Below are 7,200 nucleotides of genomic sequence, written 5' to 3' on the forward strand. Positions count from 1 at the left end.
TATTCGGGTGATTGCACATATTGTTGGTGTTGTTATTGTGCTGGAAAACCTTCCGATATTGAAAGTCCTTGATTAGTGTAATCCCCACGTAGTGAACTACTCCTGTGACCGCGTCCGCGGTAACTATTACATCTGGAGGCGCTTAAGTTACAGGCATAGCTGACATCGCTTATATAACAGGTTGACTCTATAGGAAAAACCAAAACAAAATATTAGAATCAGTGTTTATGAATAACATATTTAAAATAAGCTCTTACAACAACGTGATCGGTGGCTACATCCCCGTGGAAGTAGTGTGGTGTTCCTCCTTGTATAAACGTAGGTACTGAATGTGCTCAACCGTGCAGTTTTCTTCTTATTTGAGCAAATGTATGTTCTTACAGCCACAGCTGGAATATTTGGGATATTTCTATCCTCACATCGTCAAAATCAAATTACCTAGAATGAAAAAGAAACTCATATCAGTAAGAATAGATTAAAAGTTTTTAATATAAGCCGAAAAGTGTTCTATAAATAGGGCTCCACACATAGCTCTTTTCCAAAGGCACAAGAGAAATTTCAGATAACTAGAATCAGGACCTGGTAAAGTAACTTCAAATGAACCTCCACCATGCCTATGCATCTTCCGTTGGCAGGGGTACCCAAAGATGCTTTGCTGTTGCATTCATAGAGAACATAAAATTGTGACAAGGGACAATTGATTGATGTTACGAAGTAAATTAATTAGACTTGCTACAATAACAAATATATACAGATGACTGTTTAATCTATTATGCGAAGTTCTTGAATGGATGTTCAAATTGAAAAGGAGAAATTAATGCTAAAATTGCTTTCCCCGACTAACCCGGGAACGAATTGATATGACTACGCCTATCCTTCTTTAGCAGCAGTGCCGTGCACCAGTTCTGTTTTGGACAGGAAAATAAACGTTTGGTTGTCTCCAAGTTGATCATATGATACAGAATATACTCGTTTGCTACATCTTATTTTCCCCTGAAAGGTGCATTTGTTGCACCCTGCTGTCTGGCCGCTCACCCAAGAACACCAGGCACGACGGAACTTGTCTTTTTTTATTGGACGTTGTGGTAGCGCACTACCCTCAAGTGGCCCAATGAAACCAGGCTAATCCTGTTCACTTGTCCGCACCCCGTGGGACCGCCGTTAGGCATAACGTCACGGGGGGGAAAGGCGATTTAGGCGCCACTACTTCGTATGCGCATTTCTCTGCGCTCCCTTTCGGCATTCATCATCAATTTCGTCATTACTATAAAGGTCATCTTGCTCACAGTAATCCAACAATCTATTTGTCCGCAAATTCGTGGAACTAAATTCCTAATGGAAGGTTCCTATCCAAAAACTCTGTTTACAGACAGTCTTTCGCCGTGAAAACGAGGACAGTGAAATATTACATGTTCTGCGCTTTCCAATTCGGACGGACAGTTTGGACAGAAAGGATCCTCCTCTATCCCACGCTTATGTAGATATTCCTTGAAGCCACCGTGCCCGCTCAATATCTGAGTGAGATGGTAATTTAGTTTGCCGTGTTTTCGCTCGTACCATTCCGCTATATTCCGGACTAGCATGAAGGTCCAGCGCTCTTTTCTCGAATCTTCCCACCGTTCTTGCCACCTAACTATTTTTCGTGACCTTGCGCTTTTCTTAGCATCTTCAGATGGTCGGCTGAATCCAATGGCATACAGATCGGCCATTTCACCTGAGAGTACATCTACTGGGATTTTCCTGGATAAAACATGGATCGCGTCGTCGGAACAGCATATGATATTCGTATAGCAGTAATTCGGTAGGCTGCTAGTATATCTTTTTGGTGGACCATTTTAGATCTGTGCCATACTAGTGCTGCATATAATATTATAGAGCTGGTTACGTTGGATAATAGCTGACGGGTAGCTTCGCTTGGGCTGCCGATGTTGGGCATTATTCGCGTTAGGGTTCCACTAACTCTAGAAACTTTCTCACCCACCGCCCTGAAGTGCTCCCTAAAAGTTAGTTTTGAGTCAATGATTACTCCCTAGATATTTCAAGGAGGGCTTTGAATTTATTTGATAATCTCCTATGGTTAGGACCAACTCATCCACAGACCACTTCTGTCTTATTGCTAGCCATCTCCAGGCCCGTGTTCGTCAACCATTCCTTTATTCTTCCCACGGCGTCATTACATAATGCTTGGAGCAGATCAAGTTTCTTGGCCACTGCTACTACGACAATATCATCTGCATAGCGGACAATTTCCGTGCCTCCGGGAAGGTCGATTTGTAGCACCCCGCCATACATCGCATTCCAAAGAGCTGGACCTAGAACAGATCCCTGAGGGACACCGCCCGTGGTGTTGTGCTTTCTTAGTCCCTCATCTGTATCAAAAGGGAGTACTTTGTCGGTTAGATAGCTACAAATTATTCGGAGCAGGTACGGAACTTGTCTTGGGACACCCAAAGTGCACTCACGCTTCTCATGGCTCCAGCGGGTTAGCGGCTTCTTAGAACTTAAGCCACTTGCTGCTTCTAGATCTGACAGCTGTCAGCTGGAGTATTAGCCCGGCAAGCGCAGGGCACGAGCACAGAACGTAATCGATCGTTTCCTCCTCCAACCCACACTTCCTACATCTGCTATCACTGACCAAGCCTAATTTAAAGGCATCTGACGCCAGAAAGCAGTGTCCAGTAAGAATACCCGTCATGAGTCTAGTCTACAATTTAATGATAATGAAAATATAAGAATCAGTGTTTATGAATAACATATTTTAATTAATCTCTTACAACAACCTGATCGGTGGCTACATCGCCATGTAGGTAATGTGGTGTTCCACCTTGTATAAACGTAGGTACTGTATGTGCTCAACCGTGCAAATTGACATTAGCAGTAATATTATTTACATAAACATAGCATGGTATTTGTGCAGGCCTCAATATAGCATACATTGTTTCAGTTCGGTGTGCACCAGCCACTGGTACAAACACTTTTGAATGCAAAGCTTTCATATAGGATGGATGTCCAGCAGTGCTCCGGTTGTGCCAATATGTAATGGGCTGCTCCGTCTCTTGGTACGGCTGTATAGGTATAGGCGGGTGCAATGTATTACTAGTCTGCTCAAGATCGTATGGTACATAGATGGCTCGAAGACGCCAGAGAGGATTGGAGCCAGACTTTTCGGACCCAGAGCCAAAATATCAGTAACTCTAAAAGCACATCCGAGCATTTTCAAGTGGAAGTATTCGCCATAAGTTAGTGCGCTAAGCTGAACCTTCAGCGCTGATACCCCAAAGAAACAATTGCCATACTCAGTCAGGCAGTCAGGCCCCACTAAAGGCATTTGCAGCGTTTGAAATAAAGTCAGCACTGGTCCTTCAGTACGTAGAAAAGCTAAGTTAATTAGGAGCACACAACGTAGTACTGTTGCCCTGGGTCCTAGGCCACAGGGAAGTAGAGGGTAATGAGCAGGCGGACTCAGTGTTTAATTTATTGCGTCCTTCCCACAAATTGTCATCCTCCCAGCAGATCCTTGCAGCGGGTCTGCGCCATACTCTCCTCTTCCGGGAAGGTATCGACCCCAATCCGGGTCCTTCTCCTGACCCCAGTACTGCGAAATGGGTTTGCTGCGTTTGCCGGAAAAGAATCTTTTTAGGACGGTCATATATATAAGGGCCTGAAATATTTCAATGAACTTCCTAATCACATAAAAAGTAGTAATAACTTCAATACTTTTAAAAAAAGTTTATTGGAGCATTGTAAAACCCTTCCAATAAGAAAAAGTTTTTTTTTCTTTTATTTTTTACATGATATACCGATACTGGAGCGCGAAAAGGGAATGGTAATATTGGTAGCAGCAAAATACAATGCATCCGGCCCTAAGGAAAAGAAAATCGGTGGCCACCTGTAACTCCAGACAGTTCCAACAACTAATTTCGCTGGAATTCGGTATTTCCAGCTGGTATTTACTGTTGCTGATCGGAATCACTCGCATTCCGACAGCATTAATATAACAATAAAATTATATAATGTGTAACAAAAATAACGAAAATAAGGCCAAATAAAAGTTGCAGCAGGGGGGATTGGAAACACGTCCTTTTCAACCTCCCATTATATGTTGAGCTGTGCTAATCGGAATCTTCATGCATTCCGACAGCGTCTTTAATAAACAAAGTTGAGGGGTTATTTTCAATTTCCAACATCCAAAGACATGTTTAGCTGCATTGATCGGAGACTAATACATTCCGACAGCTTAAAATACAAATATAATTGAAAAATATAAGTTCCAAATTTTGTTGCCTTAAGCTGGGAGTACTGGAGGATTGGAAACGTCGTAATGAGTGGCTCCCAGACTCGTCCCTTTGTCACGCTGGTAAATATGCTGATCGGAATCACATGGCATTCCAACAGCATATTCAATAGAAATAAGTGATTATAACAATGAATTGTACTTAGTAGTTTAAGTTTTAGGCCTAAACAGCCGTAATAATAAATAAATTAAATTAAAAAAATAAATACTCTTGTCAGTGTTTCACGTGCAAGGGATGGTTGCATCGGACAGGTTGCTCTGGGCTAGATTCCAAAATCCAGCGTCCTCGTAACTTTTATAAATCTTTTGTGGCTCTTGTTGTTCACGGTATCATTACATTATGAGGAAACACGGCCGTATGAAGCTAAAAAACACAAGCATGTCTTCAGTGAATTCCACAAACAGGCGTCGGACCTCTATGCCGGTGATTCCTGTACTCAAAGAACAAAACTAGCAGAGGAGGAACGCACTCTCCCTAGGGAAACGAGAGTAGTTACTCTAGCTCAACTTCGAGCTGGATAACGTAACAGGTTAAACTCTTACCTATCCAGAATCTACCCAGACATACAAAACATTGTCCTGCTTGTAATGTGTCCCCACATGTTACCAACCATCTCTTTAACTGTATTGTGGAACCAACGCCTCTAACACTCCTCTCATTATGGTCCACCCCTGTTGAAACAGAAAGTTTCTTTGGACTCCCGTTAGAGGACATTGATGACAATTTGTGATCGGTCGCACCTATTGGATGGGGCGAAGCACTGCTTCTACAACAACAGCAGGCGGACAACACGGAAAGAGAGGCAGCAACTGCATGACCCATCGATCCCCAGCCGTTCCTGCCAGTTGGCCCACAGGGGCATTTATTAGCAGAAGGGAGGGAAAAGAGAGAACACTGGCGCAATATGCCAGGCCTGAGTCAATCTAAGTTACTGTTAGGGGGTTACAGCACAACTCGAATTAGGGCATTAATAGGCCTCTCAAAAAGATAACCTAAGAACCCTAACGGCTATTCTTACAAGACACTGTAGAGTGAACAGTCATATGCAAAAGCTGGGTATAATATCGAACAACACACCGATTTTGTGATGGATCAGCAGACGGTGGACCATATCCTTCTATATTGCGGCGCAATTTCAAGACGTAGGGCTAAGTTTATGGGCTCACCATGGCCAGAGCCACTCAAGCAAGGAACACTGCTGGGGTTCATCAAGGAAGTCGGCTAGGATTAGGTGATGTGAAAGAGATGTGCAAGTCACTGTGCAATCCTCAATAAATTATCTATCTATCTACGTTCCGGTAACAAGCACCATTGTGGTACTAGCCCCACCATCTCGGGAACTATTGATATGACTACATTAAACCTTCTAGGGATTGAATATTAATAATGCCGGCAATGCGAAAGTCTGCTAAAATGTACCATTCTCCATGGAATGCTCGATATATAACTTTCCACGTTTTGAAACAGTGATGAAAAGAGCAAAATTTACAAAAATTTTAACTGGCTGTGGGTAGTAAGGTGTTGATGTCCTCTCTTAACGCAATGTAATGACAACTGCGATGCAGGGAAAATGACAAAAATCTTGCAAATCTACTGATAATAATTAATTAATGCCTTTTCTTCTATGCAGTTCTATGCATACATACATATGTATTTTTCTCTCCAAACGCTAATTAAAAAAATTAATTGGTTTTCTCATGAACTTCGAACTCTGTCGTATTTGCATTATTCAGTTGATTATCAACAAAAGCATGACAAATTATTTAATATGGTAGCCAATTTACTTACCCTTTCTGGTGCGATGATTCCTGGACAATCGGGCCTGACTAGACGCGATTTTTTTTTTGCCTTAAGAGATTGTGCTTAACGCGAACCATATCATGTTATGGCACACCTTTGGTGATGCAAAAAATCAAAGCCATTTCTGCTTCTAATGCTTATGGGATAGCAGCAGCAGCTCCCGGTGGCGCCACATAAATAACAGTTACATGCCGATCAGTTGCCTTTTTTGCTCCGGCTACCTATCCATTTTTAATTCACATTACATTATCTACTAATGCAATTTTTAATCACTACAAATCAATATAAATTACCGAAGCAAATACTGGCAAACCAAGATGCGTAGTTCCACCCTTTTTTAGGGAAATACATCCAACCAGTTTGGTACCGTATTCCAAAGCATGTTGCTTGTAAAGTACCTTGTATCCTTGGCAAATGACACGTGAATCTGCATTTAGTTGTAGATTTCGGTAGTAGTGCAGTTTACGGTACCCACCCTAAAGTTGGGCCAAGATTTTCGAGTGAGGTATCAGAAGACGCGTATTAATATCGAGAACAATAATCCGAAGGCGGAAAAGAAAAATTTTATCTCTGTCCGGAGATATTTGCAGTTGAAGTTGGCGATTTTAATGTGGTTGTTGTTGTGTTTACTTACTTACTTACTTAATTGGCGCTTAACCGTCTAAACGGTTATGGCGCCAATTGGTCACACCAAGGGAGTTTAAATCGTTTTCCACCTGGTCCTTCCAACGGAGTGGGGGCCGCCCTCTACCTCTGCTTCCATAGGCGGGTTCCGATAGAAACACTTTCTTGGCCGGAGCATCATCTTTCATTCGCATAAAATGGCCTAGCCAGCGCAGCCGCTGCGTTTTAATTCGCTGGACTATGTTGATGTCTGCGAATAGCTCGTACAGCTCATCATTAAATCTTCTTCGGTACTCGCCATCGCCAACGCGTAGAGGTCCATAAATCTTTCGAAGAACTTTTCTCTCGAACACTCCCAAAGCCGCTTCATCTGCTGTTGTCATGGTCCATGCTTCTGCCCTATATAGCAGGACTGGTACGATAAGTGACTTGTAGAGTATGATTTTCGTTCGCCGAGAGAGGACTTTACTTTTCAATTGCC

At 42.5% G+C, this 7,200-nt stretch overlaps 1 long non-coding RNA gene across 1 annotated transcript; it reads right to left on the bottom strand.

Moving 5' to 3' along the window:
* Nucleotides 1–308: 308 nt before the first annotated feature.
* On the bottom strand, nucleotides 309–6,644 carry LOC137242345 (uncharacterized). The gene is made up of 3 exons (XR_010950197.1): nucleotides 6,389–6,644; nucleotides 6,084–6,316; nucleotides 309–438 (listed from the first exon to the last, which is right to left on the bottom strand). It is a non-coding gene; the product is annotated as an uncharacterized lncRNA (long non-coding RNA).
* Nucleotides 6,645–7,200: the final 556 nt, after the last annotated feature.

The sequence above is a fragment of the Eurosta solidaginis genome, chromosome 2 (genome assembly GCF_040869045.1).
Source record: "Eurosta solidaginis isolate ZX-2024a chromosome 2, ASM4086904v1, whole genome shotgun sequence".
Classification (NCBI taxonomy): Eukaryota; Metazoa; Arthropoda; class Insecta; order Diptera; family Tephritidae; genus Eurosta; species Eurosta solidaginis.